The following is an 18,434-nucleotide window of genomic DNA, read 5'->3' as shown; positions in this document are numbered from 1 at the left end:
CACCACACTACCTCCAACAAAGCACAATCACTGCCTGCATGACACTCCGCTGCCACTTCTCCTGGGTTACATGCTGCCCAACCCCCCCCCCCCCCACGACCCAGTGTCCACAGCGCACACCAAACTGTCCCTGCCCAGCCTTCAGCTGCCCTCATGCCACGCCACCCTCATGTCTATTTATAAGTGCGTCTGCCAGAGGAACCGCAGGCACACACTGCAGAGGGTTGGCACGGCTAGGCAGTGACCCTCTTTAAAAGGGGCCGGGCCATAGTCCACAATGCTTTACAGAAGCAATGAGAAATCCAATCCTGTGCCACCTCCATCTGGAGCTGCACACGTGGGCATAGCAATGGGGAACCTATGTGCCACACACTATTCATTCTGTCAAGGTGTCTGCATGCCCCAGTCAGACCGCGGTGTTTTATAAATAGTCACAGGCAGGTACAACTCCGCAATGGGAATTCCGTGTGCACCCACAGCATGGGTGGCTCCCTGGAACCCACCGGCGGTACATAAATATATCCCATTGCAGTGCCCAACACAGCTGATGTAATGTCGTGCTTAATGCAGGTGGGCTTCGGCCCACACTGCATCCTCCAGTCAGACCGGGGTTCTTTAGAAGTGGACACATGCAATTACAACTCCCTGTGGACCCACAGCATGGGTAGGTGCCAGGAAGCCACCGGCGGTACATTAATATATCCCATTGCATTGCCCATCACAGCTGAGGTAATAATGTCATGTTTAATGCAGGTGGGCTTCGGCCCACACTGCATGCCCCAGTCAGACCGGGGTTCTTTAGAAGTGGACAGATGCATTTAAAACTCCCTGTGGACCCACAGCATGGGTGGCTCCCTGGAACCCACCAGCGGTACATAAATATATCCCATTGCAGTGCCCAACACAGCTGATGTAATGTCGTGCTTAATGCAGGTGGGCTTCGGCCCACACTGCATCCCCCAGTCAGACCGGGGTTCTTTAGAAGTGGACACATGCAGTTACATCTCCCTGTGGACCCACAGCATGGGTGGGTGCCAGGAAGCCACCGGCGGTACATTAAAGGGGTTGTCCCGCGCCGAAACGATTTTTTTTTTCAACCCCCCCCCCCCCCCATTCGGCGCGAGACAACCCCAATGCAGGGGTTAAAAAAACAAACCGGGTAGTACTTAACCGAATCCCGGTGGTCCGGCGTCTTCATACTCACCTGCTGAAGATGGCCGCCGGGATCCTCTCTCTCTGTGGACCGCAGGGCTTCTGTGCGGTCCATTGCCGATTCCAGCCTCCTGATTGGCTGGAATCGGCACGTGACGGGGCGGAGCTACACGGAGCCGGCATTCTGCACGAGTGGCCCCATTGAAGACAGCAGAAGACCCGGACTGCGCAAGCGCGGCTAATTTGGCCATTAGAGGCCGAAAATGAGTCGGCACCATGGAGACGAGGACGCCAGCAATGGAACAGGTAAGTATAAAACTTTTGATAACTTCTGTATGGCTCATAATTAATGCACAATGTACATTACAAAGTGCATTAATATGGCCATACAGAAGTGTATAGACTCACTTGCTGCCGCGGGACAACCCCTTTAACATATCCCATTCCATTGCCCATCACAGCTGAGGTAATAATGTCATGTTTAATGCAGGTGGGCTTCGGCCCACACTGCATGCCCCAGTCAGACTGGGGTTCTTTAGAAGTGGACACATGTAGTTACAACTCTGTGTGGACCCACAGCATGGGTGGGTGCCAGGAAGCCACTGGCGGTACATAAATACATCCCATTGCAGTGCCCAACACAGCTGATGTAACGTCAGCTGTAATGCAGGTGGGCTAAAAATTAATTTGATTACACTGTAGGCGAGGGCCCCCAAAAATTGGTGTACCAACAGTACTAATGTACCTCAGAAAAATTGCCCATGCCCAACCAAGAGGGCAGGTGAAACCCATTAATCGCTTTGGTTAATGTGGCTTAATTGGTAACTAGGCCAGGAGGCAGCCCAGTTAAAATAAAAATTGGTTGAGGTGAAAGTTTCAACGCTTTAATGAGCATTGAAACGTATAAAAATTGTTTACAAAAATTATATGACTGAGCCTTGTGGGCCTAAGAAAAATTGCCCGTTCGGCGTGATTATGTGAGGTTTCAGGAGGAGGAGCAGGAGGAGGAATATTATACACAGATTGATGAAGCAAAAAGGTTCACGTTTTTGATGGGGATAGAGAACGATGCTTCCACCCGCGGGTGCAGCCTATGGATTGCTTAGGTATCGCTGCTGTCCGCTGGTGGAGAAGAGAAGTCTGGGGAAATCCAGGCTTTGTTCATCTTGATGAGTGTTAGCCTGTCGGCACAGTCGGTTGACAGGCGCGTACGCTTATCTGTGATGACTCCCCCAGCCGCACTAAACACCCTCTCTGACAAGACGCTAGCCGCAGGACAAGCAAGCACCTCCAGGGCATACAGCGCGAGTTCAGGCCACGTGTCCAGCTTCGACACCCAGTAGTTGTAGGGGGCAGAGGCGTCACGGAGGACGGTCGTGCGATCGGCTACGTACTCCCTCATCATCCTTTTACACTGCTCCCGCCGACTCAGCCGTGACAGGGGAGCGGTGACACAGTCTTGCTGGGGAGCCATAAAGCTGTCAACGGCCTTAGAGAGTGTTGCCCTGTCTGTGCTGTACATGCTGCCTGATCTCCGCGCCTCCCCTGCTACCTGGCCCTTGGAACTGCGCCTTCGGCCACTAGCGCTGTCGTATGGGAATTTTACCATCAGTTTGTCCGCCAGGGTCCTGTGGTATAGCAACACTCTCGAACCCCTTTCCTGTATGGGTATGAGAGTGGAAAGGTTCTCCTTATACCGTGGGTCAAGCAGTGTGTACACCCAGTAATCCGTAGTGGCCAGAATGCGTGTAACGCGAGGGTCACGAGAAAGGCATCCTAACATGAAGTCCGCCATGTGTGCCAGGGTACCTGTACGCAACACATGGCTGTCCTCACTAGGAAGATCACTTTCAGGATCCTCCTCCTCCTCCTCCGGCCATACACGCTGAAAGGATGACAGGCAAGCAGCATGTGTACCGTCAGCAGTGGGCCAAGATGTTTCTTCCCCCTCCTCCTCATCTTCCTCCTCCTCCTCACCGCGCTGAGATATAGACAGGAGGGTGCTCTGACTATCCAGCGACATACTGTCGTCTTCCCCCGGTTCTGTTTCCGAGCGCAAAGCGTCTGCCTTTATGCTTTGCAGGGAACTTCTCAAGAGGCATAGCAGAGGAATGGTGACGCTAATGATTGCAGCATCGCCGCTCACCACCTGGGTAGACTCCTCAAACTTTCCAAGGACCTGGCAGATGTCTGCCATCCAGGCCCACTCTTCTGAAAAGAATTGAGGAGGCTGACTCCCACTGCGCCGCCCATGTTGGAGTTGGTATTCCACTATAGCTCTACGCTGCTCATAGAGCCTGGCCAACATGTGGAGCGTAGAGTTCCACCGTGTGGGCACGTTGCACAGCAGTCGGTGCACTGGCAGATTAAACCGATGTTGCAGGGGGCGCAGGGTGGCAGCGTCCGTCTTGGAGTTGCGGAAATGTGCGCAGAGCCAGCGCACCTTTCCGAGCAGGTGTGACAAGCATGGGTAGCTTTTCAGAAAGCGCTGAACCACCAAATTAAAGACGTGGGCCAGGCATGGCACGTGCGTGAGGCTGCCGAGCTGCAGAGCCGCCACCAGGTTACGGCCGTTGTCACACACGACCATGCCCGGTTGGAGGCTCAGCGGCGCAAGCCAGCGGTCGGTCTGCTGTGTCAGACCCTGCAGCAGTTCGTGAGCCGTGTGCCTCTTATCTCCTAAGCTGAGTAGTTTCAGCACGGCCTGCTGCCACTTGCCCACCGCTGTGCTGCCACGCCACGCGACACCGACTGCTGGCGACGTGCTGCTGCTGCTGACACATCTTGATTGCGAGACAGAGGTTGTGTTGGAGGAGGAGGAGGAGGGTGCTTTAGTGGAGGAAGCATACACCGCCGCAGATACCACCACCGAGCTGGGGCCCGCAATTCTGGGGGTGGGTAGGACATGAGCGGTCCCAGGCTCTGACTCTGTCCCAGCCTCCACTAAATTCACCCAATGTGCCGTCAGGGAGATATAGTGGCCCTGCCCGCCTGTGCTTGTCCACGTGTCCGTTGTTAAGTGGACCTTGGCAGTAACCGCGTTGGTGAGGGCGTGTACAATGTTGCGGGAGACGTGGTCGTGCAGGGCTGGGACGGCACATCGGGAAAAGTAGTGGCGACTGGGAACTGAGTAGCGTGGGGCCGTCGCCGCCATCATACTTTTGAAGGACTCCGTTTCCACAACCCTATACGGCAGCATCTCCAGGCTGATAAATTTGGCTACGTGCACGTTTAACGCTTGAGCGTGCGGGTGCGTGGCGGCGTACTTGCGCTTGCGTTCAAACTCTTGCGCTAGCGACGGCTGGACGCTGCGCTGACAGACATTGCTGGATGGGGCCGAGGACAGCGGAGGTGAGGGTGTGGGTGCAGGCCAGGAGACTGTAGTGCCTGTGTCCTCAGAGCGGGGTTGGATCTCAGTGGCAGGTTGGGGCACAGGGGGAGAGGCAGCGGTGCAAACCGGAGGCGGTGAACGGCCTTCGTCCCACCTTGTGGGGTGCTTGGCCATCATATGTCTGCGCATGCTGGTGGTGGTGAGGCTGGTGGTGGTGGCTCCCCGGCTGATCTTGGCGCGACAAAGGTTGCACACCACTGTTCGTCGGTCGTCTGCACTCTCAGTGAAAAACTGCCAGACCTTTGAGCACCTCGGCCTCTGCAGGGTGGCATGGCGCGAGGAGGCGCTTTGGGAAACAGTTGGTGGATTATTCGGTCTGGCCCTGCCTCTACCCCTGGACACCGCACTGCCTCTTCCAACCTGCCCTGCTGCTGCCCTTGCCTCCCCCTCTGAAGACCTGTCCTTAGTAGGCGTAGCAAACCAGGTGGGGTCAGTCACCTCATTGTCCTGCTGCTCTTCCTCAGAATCCTCTGTGCGCTCCTCCCTCGGACTTACTGCCCTTACTACTACCTCACTGATAGACAACTGTGTCTCATCGTCATCGGCCTCCTCACCCACTGAAAGGTCTTGAGACAGTTGCCGGAAGTTCCCAGCCTCATCCCCCGGACCCCGGGAACTTTCCAATGGTTGGGCATCAGTCACGATAAACTCCTCTGGTGGGAGAGGAACCACTGCTGCCCAATCTGAGCAGGGGCCCGAGAACAGTTCCTGGGAGTCTGCCCGCTCCTCAGAATGTGTCATTTTCATGGAGTGAGGAGGCTGGGAGGAAGGAGGAGCAGCAGCCAGAGGATTCTGAGTTGCAGCAGTGGACGGCGCAGAACTGTGGGTGGACGATAGATTGCTGGAAGCACTTTCTGCCATCCACGACAGGACCTGCTCACACTGCTCATTTTTTAATAAAGGTCTACCGCGTGGACCCATTAAATGTGCGATGAATGTAGGGACGCCAGAAACGTGCCTCTCTCCTAATCCCGCAGCAGTCGGCTGCGATACACCTGGATCAGGAGCTCGGCCTGTGCCCACACCCGGACTTGGGCCTCCGCGTCCTCGACCACGCCCACGTCCTCTAGGCCTACCCCTACCCCTCAGCATGCTGTATTACCAGTAATGCAGAAACAAAACGCTGTAATTAAATGTGCCGCTTATTGGCCTATGTTTGGAGGCTGACTTCGCTTACGGAACGCCAGGAAATAATTTGGCGCAAGCCTGCTGTAACACTTAGCTGGCTGCGTATGATTTTATAGAACTACTACACCCAGCACAAACAGACCCAGAACACTGAGCACAGTGACAGGCAGGCCAAATAGATTTTTTGCCCAAATTGTTTTAGCAAAGGCCCACTGCCTATATTCAATCAATAATATTAATATGTCTTCTGTCCCTGCCTACGCACTTCTGTCCCTGGAGTATGTCACAGAACTGCACAGTGTTGCACTGTGAACTACAACACAGCGGTGATTTCAGAGCCCAGACAGAGCCAGGAAATAATTTGGCGCAAGCCTGCTGTAACACTTAGCTGGCTGCGTATGATTTTGTAGAACTACTACACCCAGCACAAACAGACCCAGAACACTGAGCACAGTGACAGGCAGGCCAAATAGATTTTTTGCCCAAATTTTTTTAGCAAAGGCCCACTGCCTATATTCAATCAATAATATTAATATGTCTTCTGTCCCTGCCTACGCACTTCTGTCCCTGGAGTATGTCACAGAACTGCACAGTGTTGCACTGTGAACTGCAACACAGCGGTGATTTCAGAGGCCAGACAGAGCCAGGAAATAATTTGGTGCAAGCCTGCTGTAACACTTAGCTGGCTGCGTATGATTTTGTAGAACTACTACACCCAGCACAAACAGACCCAGAACACTGAGCACAGTGACAGGCAGGCCAAATAGATTTTTTGCCCAAATTTTTTTAGCAAAGGCCCACTGCCTATATTCAATCAATAATATTAATATGTCTTCTGTCCCTGCCTACGCACTTCTGTCCCTGGAGTATGTCACAGAACTGCACAGTGTTGCACTGTGAACTGTAACACAGCGGTGATTTCAGAGCCCAGAGAGAGCCAGGAAATAATTTGGCGCAAGCCTGCTGTAACACTTAGGCCTTAGTCACACGGGCGTTTTTTCACGCGATTTGCGCATCGCATGACGGATGCGCATGCGCAAATCGCGTGACCGGCGCCGAAAAATCGGCCCAAAAATCGCCCAAAAATCTGCTCCTAGCCGCGTTTCATTAGAAACGGGCCGGAGCTGTCCAGCGCATTGCATTCAATGGAGCCAGCAATACAGCCGGCTCCATTGAATGCAAGCGCTGCGGGCGAGTGTGGGATGAATTGTCGGGAAGGGGTTAAATATATAACCCTTTCCCTGCAATGCATCCTTAAATGTGAAAAAATAAAAAAAAAGGATGTACTCACCTGCTCCCGGCAGCTGGAGATCCCGGCGGCCGGCCTGCAGTGGGTGTGAAGGAGGTGTGACTCAGACTTGCCCCTGATTGGCTCAGCGCTGAGCCAATCAGAGGCAAGTCTCAGTCACACCCATTCATGAATTCATGAATGGGTGTGACTGAGATCTGCCTCTGATTGGCTCAGGCTGAGCCAATCAGGGGCCAGTCTGAGTCACACCGCCTTCACACCCACTGCAGGCCGGCCGCCGGGATCTCCAGCTGCCGGGAGCAGGTGAGTACATCCTTTTTTTTAATTTTTTCACATTTAAGGATGCATTGCAGGGAAGGGGTTATATATTTAACCCCTTCCCGACAATTCATCCCGCGCACGCCGGCAGCCCATTGCTTTAAATGGAGTCGGCTGTATTGCCGGCTCCATTGAATTCAATGGGCAAACATCGTTCTTCTCTGCCACAGCTGTTCCAGCTGTGGCAGAGAAGAATGATTTGTCTTCTGTATGTTCTCAATGGGGTCGGCGCTGCTGCCGCCGTCCCCGTTGAGCGCATATAGAGAAGAGAACAGGAATCGCAGATCGCAGATAGGTGCGATCTGCGATTTCTGTTCTCTAATTTATCGGACGAGCGCATAAAAAGCGCTCATGTGTCCGATACCATTGCAAAGCAATGGCTTTAAAAAATCGCCGGACGCATGCGCATGCGCAAATCGCGGCAATAAACGCCCGTGTGACTAAGCCCTTAGCTGGCTGCGTATGATTTTGTAGAACTACTACACCCAGCACAAACAGACCCAGAACACTGAGCACAGTGACAGGCAGGCCAAATAGATTTTTTGCCCAAATGTTTTTAGCAAAGGCCCACTGCCTATATTCAATCAATAATATTAATATGTCTTCTGTCCCTGCCTACGCACTTCTGTCCCTGGAGTATTGCTGCATGGCGCAATGCTCTGCACGGCCGATATACCAAAAAAAAAAAATGTGCAACACTGCAAAAAGCAGCCTCCACAGTACTGCACACTGTACTGTTAGATGTGGCCCTAAGAAGGACCGTTGGGGTTCTTGAAGCCTACAATAACTCCTAACACTCTCCCTATAGCAGCTCCAACACAATAGCACTTTCCCTCAGCTATGTCAGAACGCATCTGTGGCGAGCCGCGGGAGGGGCCGATTTTTATACTCGGGTGACACCTGATCTCGCCAGCCACTCACTGCAGGGGGGTGGTATAGGGCTTGAACGTCGCAGGGGGAAGTTGTAATGCCTTCCCTGTCTTTCAATTGGCCAGAAAAGCGCGCTAACGTCTCAGAGATGAAAGTGAAAGTAACCCGAACATCGCGTGGTACTCGTTACGAGTAACGAGCATCTCGAACACGCTAATACTCAAACGAGTATCAAGCTCGGACGAGTACGTTCGTTCATCTCTAGTTAAGACCCTTTGGTTGAAGCGTATCGAACCTAAAGATCCATTGCAGCTCGAGGAACCTAAGACGGCCCTCCCTGTCACCACCACGAAGAGAGTGCGTAACACCATCTATGATGCAGTACCGGAGCTGGCTTACAGAATGTTCGGCCATAATAAAATGTTTAGCTACCGGTACGCTAGTGTCCCCAGTCCTAATAGTCAACTTGTGCTTTGAAATGCGTGCTTTGACTTCAGTTGTGGTCTCTCTGACATACAGGTCTTTGTGATATTTCGATGTTGGGTCACTGGTGAGCGGTTCATACACAGCAGTATCCTGTAGTTGTACATGAATCTTGCCATCATATTTGACCGTATCCATGACGAATACGGCGCCGCCCTTGTTGGCAGGCCTGGTCGTCAGGGATCAGTCGTCACTGAGTTGTCTCAAAGCCTCCCTCTCATACTTTGATAAATTAGATTTAGGATGAAACAAATAATTACAGGATCTTAGTTTTAGAATATCATTCTGAACTAGTTTTTCGAAGGCGTCAATGGCAGGAAAATTGCCTGATGGTACATAGGTACTTTTGCGGCGCAGTCCAACACCCACTGAGGTGAAACTCTCATGGGGGTTAGACTGCACGGTCCCAACTGGCTTAACAAACAAGTTGTTGAAAAAAATGAGCCTTCAATTTAAGATTTCTAACAAACCTATTGCAATCCATATCGAGAGTGAACCAATTGGTTGCTGGGACAGGATAGTATGACAGAACCTTGGACAGGATCTGCAACTGTGCATCAGTCAATTTGTTAGAAGAAATGTTGACCACTAAAGAGTCATTACCTAAGGCAGGTTCCTTTAACGAGTCCCTGATCTTGTTTGGCTCTTCAAACTGTTTCTTAAGGTCCCTCCTGTGTTTGCGGCCACATCTTTGCTTTCTCCATGCAAGGGAGGTCTGTTCCTCCGAATAGCTGGGGGGGGGGGGGGGGGTCCTGCCTAAAAAAGACACACCATGGTAGGAATTAGGGCCCTGTGTGCATTCATCGGTGGAGTCCGACATTGTGGAGTGCCCCGCGTTTTGAAAAGCGAGTCTTTTGCAGCGATTAAATTTATGTCCGTACGCAGGAGGTCTTATATTCGTGGTGTGAGGACCACATTTGATGGTTTGCCAGTTAAATATATAACCATCTCACTGCCATTTGTTTTTTTTTTGGTGGATTCAATTTCCTCCTGGAATTTTTTCAGGAATGACGCATTTCCTCTTCAGTCATTGTGGAGCATGGAATGTGCTTTGTGGAGTAATATTCCTTGAGGGTTATTGCATGGAGGCAGAGTGAAATAATTTTTTTGTTACCTGCCTCAAATCTTCATTGCAATGCGATGGTATCTGGTGTAACTAGGAAGGAACCGTCAGAGTCCATGCCAGAAAGGATACGTTTGGCATCCGCTTCAGTATATGCAAACACTGTGGAAAAGCCAGAGGCGCCATCTTCAAGATGTAGTGTAAAATCTAGGCTCCCAGGGGGTGCTAGCTGGCTGGACAATAAAGTAAAGAGATGGAAATATATATTTCATCAAACATTTGTACAGTATCTTTGTACATATTTGACATATTGCAGTTGAGAATGTGAAAAAATGACAATTTTTTCAAATTTTTCCCAATTTTGGCACTTTTAATAAATATCTACAAATTCTATTGTTCTATTTTTACCACCTAAATGAAATACAATATGTGGCGAAAAAACAATGTCAGAATCACTTAGATATGCAAAACTTTTACAGAGTTATTCTATGTTAAAATGACATGTCAGATTTCCAAAATTTGGCTCCGTGACTAAGGACTCATGCCCACGTCCGAGTTGGATTCTGCCTGCAAAATCTTGCAGCAGAATCAGACCCGGCGCCCCTATACTCACCTGTCTGGATCCACCGCAAGTGTCTCTCCCGGTGAGCCAGCGCGCATGCACAATGCAGTGCACGACACCGCTGCTGGGCCGTGACGCAGATTCTCGTGGTATTTCCATAGTGCTTACTGCAGAAGTATTGCAGGACGGACAGCGATTTTCCGCACTGAATAGAACATGCTGCTGTTCTTCCCACGAGCGAGGAATTCTCCCCAGGACATTGCTGTGGAATCCGTGACGGGTGTCTGACTGTGAATTCCGGTGTGATATTCCACCTGTGGGCCTTCAGCCTAAGATGGTAAAAAAGATACAATATCCTGCTTTGCTGATTATGCAGAAATATCAGGATCATGACTAACACTTGCTGCAAATGGTGCGCACTACTATGCAGCAATACCGTGTGTGATAAATTCTGTGTGATTTATGTGTGATAAATGCTGCCAGATACACTAAGGGCTTAGTCAGACGGGCGTTTTTTGCCGCGATTTGCGCATGCGCATGCGTCCGGCGATTTTTTAAAACCATTGCTTTGCAATGGTATCGGACACATGAGCGCTTTTTATGCGCTCGTCCGAAAAATTATAGAACAAAAAATCGCAGATCGCACCTATCTGCGATCTGCGATTCCTGTTCGCTTCTGTATATGCGCTCAATGGGGCCGGCGGCAGCAGCGCCGACCCCATTGAGAACATATAGAAGACAAATCATTCTTCTCTGCCACAGCTGTAACAGCTGTGGCAGAGAAGAACGATGTTTGCCCATTGAATTCAATGGAGCGGCAATACAGCCGCTCCATTGAAAGCAATGGGCTGCTGGCGTGCGCGGGGTTAATTGTCGGGAAGGGGTTAAATATATAAACCCTTCCCTGCAATTCATGCTAAAATGTGTTAAAATCAAAAAAAATTGTATACTCACCTTTCCGCTGCAGCCGGAGTCCAGCCGCGGCCGCTGTCAGTTCTCCTGAACTGCTTCTCGGCACTATTCAGCCGGCGGGGCTTTAAAATCCCCGCCTGCTGAATGATCTGCTCTGATTGGTCACAGCCTGACCAATCAGAGGCCGGTTTCACTCACACACCCATTCATGAATTCATGAATGGGTGAGTGACTGCTGCCTCTCAGCGCTGAGCCAATCAGGGGCAGGTCTGACTCACATCCATTCATGAATTCATGAATGGGTGTGAGTGAGGCATGCCTCTGATTGGCTCAGCGCTGAGCCAATCAGGGGGCAGGTCTGACTCACACCCCCTTCACACCCACTGCAGGACGGCTGCCCGGAGCTGCAGGCAGAAGGTGAGAATGCAATTTTTTTTTATTTTAACACATTTTAGGATGAATTGCAGGGAAGGGCTTATATATTTAAGCCCTTACCGACAATTCACCCCGGGCTCGCCCGCAGCGCATTGCTTTCAATGGAGACGGCTGTATTGCCGTCTCCATTGAATGCAATGCGCTGGACAGCTCCGGCCCGTTTCTAATGAAACGCGGCTAGGAGCAGATTTTCGGGCGATTTGCGGGCGACTTGCGCGCACCGGTCACGCGATTTGCGGATGCGCATCCGTCATGCGATCCGCAAATCGCGGCAAAAAACGCCCGTCTGACTAAGGCCTAAGTCTGAGTTGAGCTTTTGCTGGATAGACTACATGAGGCTCTGTGCTAAAAGACCAGCGACCCCAACTAGTTTCACCAGAACTCTGGCATCATCAGGAGTAACAGCTATAGCTCCTATACCCCTGATGACGCTAGAGTTCTAGTGAAACATGTTGGGGGAGCTAGTCTTTTAGCACAGAGCCTCATGTAGTCTATCCAGCAAAAGCTCATCTCAGACTAAGGGCTCATTCAGACAAGCGTGTTTATGTGCGTACAATCGTGTGCACGTAACCACATGTCTATTTGAACCCTGTTTTTTCCTATGCTGTGTTCACATGTCCGTGTTTTACAGACATGCAAACCCACATACCTGCAAAACATAGGACATGTGTGCAGGCATTGGTGCTGTCACAGTGTTAGGTGACAAGGGGACTCCCAACGGGGAGTAAAGACTCCCCTTCCACAGCTGTAACAGAACATCACGATGTTCTCCCATTGCATTCAATGGGGACGCCGCTGCTGATGGCGGCCCCATTGAAAGCAATGGGCTGCCGGCAACCCCCCGCAGTAATTTACAGGAAAGGGCTTTAAATATAAGCCCTTACCTGAAAATCATTCCTGGCTTGTATAAAAATATACTCACCTCTCTTCAGCTGCCGCGGCTCAGGCGCGTCTAGCCGCTTGGGTCCTGGCATTGTAATGAAGTTCTTACAGCAGGCGGGAATTTAAAATCCCCACCTGCTGAAAGGGCTGACTCTAATTGGCTGAGCACTCAGCCAATCACAGGCAGCGCTCAGCCATTCATTAAATGACAGCTGAGCGCTGCCTGTGATTAGTCACAGAGCTCAGCCAATCACAGGCAGAGCTCGGCCATTCATTGAATTTAGAACAGTGCAGGGGAACCATGTGGCTGAGCCTTGACAGCGGCGGACAAGTGAGTACATATTTTTTATTGTTTACTACAGCTAGGGATGATTTTCAGGGAAGGGCTTATATTTAAATCGCCTTCCTGAAAATCACTGCAGGGGTTGCCCGCAAACAATTGCTTTCAAGGGGGCCACCGGCAGCAGCCACAGTCCCGTTAAAAGCAATGCTGCACAGACCTGTATTCATGCGTGTTTGTGCACAGACGTGGGTGTGCTGGTTTTCTGCGCACCTATGTACGCACCAGCACACGCTCGTGTGAATGAGACCTTAGTTTATCTGACAGCATTTATCACAAATGCTGGAAGTTCATGCAGGAGTCTAATCACCTGCCATGTTTTTAACACGTACCAGTGTACAGCTGCATGGTAGTGCACACCATTTGCAGCAAGTGACCTCACCTGCTGGAACCTACGTCCTGTCCTCTGGGCCATGCCCCCGCCAATGCACCAGATACTGCAACAAGTTCCTGACTCGACAAAAGTCAATGATGCGGCTGACCTCGAACTGCAGATCTTCGTCAACCAACACTGGCAAAGGAGGTGACGCCCCAAGTCTGGGATTCACCACTTTCTAAAGTAACGTTTTGTGGAACACATTGGTGACTTTAGTGATCTGGGAATTTCCAATCTTAAGGACACCAGGTTAATGCTCTCAGTGATCTTTAATGGACCAATAAACCATGGATCCAGCTTAAAAGATTGTTGTTTAAGCTTGATGTTTCTTGTGGACAACCAGACGAAGTCACCCATCTGAAAGCTAACCCTCTCTGACCGACTGTTACCCGCCACCCTCTTATAGCTTCTGATCTTTTGCGATTTTTCTGCACCTCCTCCCAAACTGCTTCAAGGCTGGACGAAAATTCACTCTCTTGCGGTACCTCCGACGTGAATTTAGTCAATGAACCAAAACATGGATGGAACCCAGACCAGCGATCCTAATTTTTTAAAACAAAACATTACAGATACTGCTCAAGATTGCAGCTCTCCGTCTGGCCATTAGTCTCAGGATGGTAAGCGACAAAAAAAAAAACAGTTGTATGCCTAACTGGCGACACACAAAACGCCAGAACCCAGATACAAACTGAACCTCTCGATCTGAGACAATGTTTGATGGTACCCTATGTAACCTAATAACATGAGCTATGAACATCTTAGGTAGGCCAGGCAGAGCCACAAAATGCCACATCTTGCTGAAATAATCAACCACCACCAAGATAACTGTGTTTCCCTTGAAAGAGGGCAAGACTGTGATGAAATCCATGGACAGATCTGTCCAGGGTCACTCCGGTACCGATAGAGGCAACAACTTCTCGACAGGGAGATGCCGAGGCAATATGAGTCTAGCACAGACTTCGCATGTAGAGACAAAACAAAAAGCATCAGGTCTTAAAGACGGCCACCAAAAAGCTCTAATTATTAACTTACGAGTGTTATTGATGCCAGGATAACCTGTCAGAACAGAGCTATACATTTCCGAAAGTACCTGAAACCTCAAATGTAGTGGAACAAAAAGTTTGTCTTTAGGCAAGCCGGCAGGTGCCAAATCTTGTGCCTTATGAATCTGCTCCTCAAGATCCAGGGACATCGCGGACACCACCACCCCCTCAGACAGACTGGGTGCAGGGGGTTCATCAGAGACCACCAGAGCAAAACTCCTAGAGAGAGCATCTGCCCTGATATTATGACGGCCAGTATGTGACCACAAAATCAAACTGAGCAAAAAACAACAACAACTGAGCTTGTGTAAAGTTAAGTCTTTTGCTGATTCTAAATAAATCAAATTCTTGTGATCGTGGATAACTGTCATCTTATGTTGACCCCCCTCCAGAAGATGTTGCCATTCCTTGAAAGCCCACTTAACCCCTTGAGTGGCACGCCTGGAAATTTTCCGGGATGAGCTCCACTGCCCATAGCGATATAGCCCGGAAGATTTCCGGACTATGTTTCACTATGAGAGCTGCAGAACACAACACCACAAGCTGTGGCATTGTGCTCTGCCTGCACAGACCCACACAGAACAGTGCAAGACTTTGAAAAACAGAAGCAGGAAGATATTGCCGATCTGCCAGCAATCCCCCGCTTCTAAATTCAAAGTCCTGCACTGCTTTGTTTACAGGTTGCCATAGAGACCATCGGCTTGTAAGAAGCCAGCAGATGCTCTCTGTGGTAGGGAGAGCTGGTGCTTGGCTGTCAGAGGACAGCCATAAACCAGCTCTTACAGCAGAGATCTGAGAAAACCTCTGATCTCTGCTGTGTTAACCCTTTAAATGCTGCAGTCTATGCAACTGCAGCATGTAAAGGGCTGTCACCATCAGAGCACCATCAGATCAGGAGGTCCTGATGGGTCTCTGTGGAAGTCCCCTAAAGGGACAAAAATGAAAAAAAAAAGTTAAAAAAAATTAAAAATTATTAAAAAAATAAAAAACACTTGTCTCCCTTTACTTTGTAAAAAAAATTAAAAATAAAATTACACATGTGGTATCCCTGCATTGTAATGACCCAGAGAAGGAAGTTAGTACATTATTTAACCCCTTAATGGCACGGACCCTTTTTTTCTTTTTTCCCCATTTCCACAAAAGTTATGCAATACATTATATATACCCAAAAATTATGCCATCAAACAGTACAAAAATTATGGCTCTTGGAACGCGTCTGCAAAATTAGTTGAAATTAAATGATTAGACCATTTAAAAAACCTGCCATGGTGGGCACAACAGGTTGGTAAGAAACCCGCCACTCAAGGGGTTAATGGCCAACAACTTTCTGTCCCTAGCGTCGTAGTTCTGTTTAGAAGAGGTGAACTTTCATGATAAAAATGCACACGGACAAAGATCCTTTAATTTACCAGCACTCTGAGAAAAAAACAGCACCCACCCTGACCTCTGAAGCGTCCACCTCAACAACAAAAGGCTTGGACGAGTCTGGCTGTAGAAAAATAGGGGCAGATGCAAAACACCTCTTCAAAGTCTCAAATGTATGAATTGCTTTAGGAGACCATTCAGGAGCAAAAGACCCTTTTTTCGTCATATCGTACAAAGGCTTGACCCTCTCTGAAAACCTGCATTGAAAGTTACGATAGTAATTAGTAAACCCCAAAAATCTTTGAAGGGCCTTCAAATTCTTAGGCTGAACCCAGTCAAAAACAGCTCAGACCTTCCCCGGGTCCATTTTAAATCCCACTGGGGTTATAATATGCCCTGGAAAACATATCTCTTGTACAGCGAAAATACATTTCCTCTTGGCAAATAGGTAGTTTTCACGCAGAGCTTGCAACATCTGTTGAACGTGCAGAATATGACAATCATAATCAGGTGAAAAAATAAGAATGCCATCCAAATAAACCAACACAAAACATCCAATGAACTTCTGGAGTACCTAATTTATGAAAGCCTGAAAAACTGCGAGGGCATTGGTCAAACCAAAAGGCATCAGAAGATTTTCAAAATTAGCCTTGGGAGTTTTGAAAGCTATCTTCAACTCAACCCCCTCTCTGACCCATATAAAGTTGTATGCCCCCTCAAGTCCAGCTTAGAAAACCAGGGGGCACCTATTAAGTGGCTAAACAAATCAGGAATGAGTGGTGGTAACGGATAAGGGTTGCGCTTAATGATCTTGTTAAGTTCCCTAAAATTCAGACATGGTTGCAGACCCCCATCTTTCTTCTTAACAAAAAAGAAACCGTCAGCTAGTGGCAAATTAGATGGGCGTATGTGTCTTCTCAAACTGTCTGTGATATACTCCTTGAGAGTCTACCTCTCTGGACCTGACACATTAAACATGCGACTCTTGGGTAGCTTGCAACCTAGAATGAGGTAAATAGTGCAATCCCCTTGCCTATGAGGTGGTAACTTATCCGCTCCCTCCTTAGAAAAAATGTTAGCAAAATCCTTGATGTACTCCAGTAACTCCTCGTTTGTACTGCAGAGACATTAACTGACATGCAGTTCTCTCTACAAGAAGGATTCCACTGGACCACATCTCCGTTTTCCCAGTCTACTACTGTGTTGTGTAACTTCAGCCATGGCAATCCCAACACCACCTGTGTATGAAGTGATCCCATAACAAACAACATTATTTTTTTTCTGTATGGAATAACCCAATCTTAAGACAAACGTCTGAAACAAAAATTTTTAAAGGGGTTGTCTCGCGAAAGCAAGTGGGGTTATACACTTCTGTATGGCCATATTAATGCACTTTGTAATGTACATTGTGCATTAAATATGAGCCATACAGAAGTTATTCACTTACCTGCTCCGTTGCTAGTGTCCACGTCTCCATGGCTCCGTCTAATTTCGCTGGCTTCTTGCTTTTTTAGACGCGCTTGCGCTGTGCGGTCTTCTGCCTGGTGAATGGGGCCGCTCGTGCCGGAGAGCTAGTCACCGCGTCGTCATCGTAGCTCCGCCCCGTCACGTGTGCCGATTCCAGCCAATCAGGAGGCTGGAATCGGCAATGGAACGCACAGAGCCCATGGTGCACCATGGGAGAAGACCCGCGGTGCACCATGGGAGAAAACCGCAGTGCATCCCTGGGAAAGGACCGGCGGCCATCTTAGGGAGAAGATTTTTATAACTCCTTATTTCGTCGGATCGGTGGGTAGCAAGCAGTTTAAAAACCGCTTTAATTTGCTATTTTATGCCAGGGGGGTGACAGGGGGAAGGGGGTAATGTAAAATTTTGATGCTTGCCGCGAGACAACCCCTTTAAGTGCTTCTGGGACAGTGGGGTGGAATCAATGGCTGACACTGGTATCGGGCAATCCAAGGGTCTAATATTAAGTTTCAGCCATTTGTCTGCCTCATAATGAATTAAATTGACTCAAACTTCACTATTAGAGATGAGCGAACACCAAAATGTTCGGGTGCTCGTTATTCGGAACGAACTTCCCGCGATGCTCGAGGGTTCGTTTCGAACAACGAACCCCATTGAAGTCAATGGGCGACCAGAGCATTTTTGTATTTCGCCGATGCTCGCTAAGGTTTTCATGTGTGAAAATCTGGGCAATTCAACAAAGTGATGGGAATGACACAGAAACGGATAGGGTAGGCGAGGGGCTACATGTTGGGCTGCATCTCAAGTTCACAGGTCCCACTATTAAGCCACAATACCGGCAAGAGTGCCCCCCCCCCCCCTCCCAACAACTTTTACTTCTGAAAAGCCCTCATTAGCATGGCATACCTTTGCTAAGCACCACACTAGCTACAACAAAGCACAATCACTGCCTGGATGACACTCCGCTGCCACTTCTCCTGGGTTACATGCTGACCAACCGCCCCCCCTCCCCCCCACAGCACACACCAAACTGTCCCTGCGCAGCCTTCAGCTGCCCTCATGCCACACCAGCCTCATGTCTATTTAGAAGTGCGTCTGCCATGAGGAGGAACCGCAGGCACACACTGCAGAGGGTTGGCACGGCTAGGCAGCGACCCTCTTTAAAAGGGGCGGGTCGATAGCCCACAATGCTGTACAGAAGCAATGAGAAATAGAATCCTGTGCCACCGCCATCAGGAGCTGCACACGTAGGCATAGCAATGGGGAACCTATGTGCCACACACTATTCATTCTGTCAAGGTGTCTGCATGCCCCAGTTAGACCGGGCTTTTTAATTCATAGACACAGGCAGGTACAACTCCCTATTGTGAAGTCCCTGTGGACCGACAGCATGGGTGG

The sequence above is a fragment of the Eleutherodactylus coqui genome, chromosome 8, assembly GCF_035609145.1.
Source record: "Eleutherodactylus coqui strain aEleCoq1 chromosome 8, aEleCoq1.hap1, whole genome shotgun sequence".
Taxonomy (NCBI): Eukaryota; Metazoa; Chordata; class Amphibia; order Anura; family Eleutherodactylidae; genus Eleutherodactylus; species Eleutherodactylus coqui.
Note: the sequence above shows the minus strand (reverse complement) of the source record.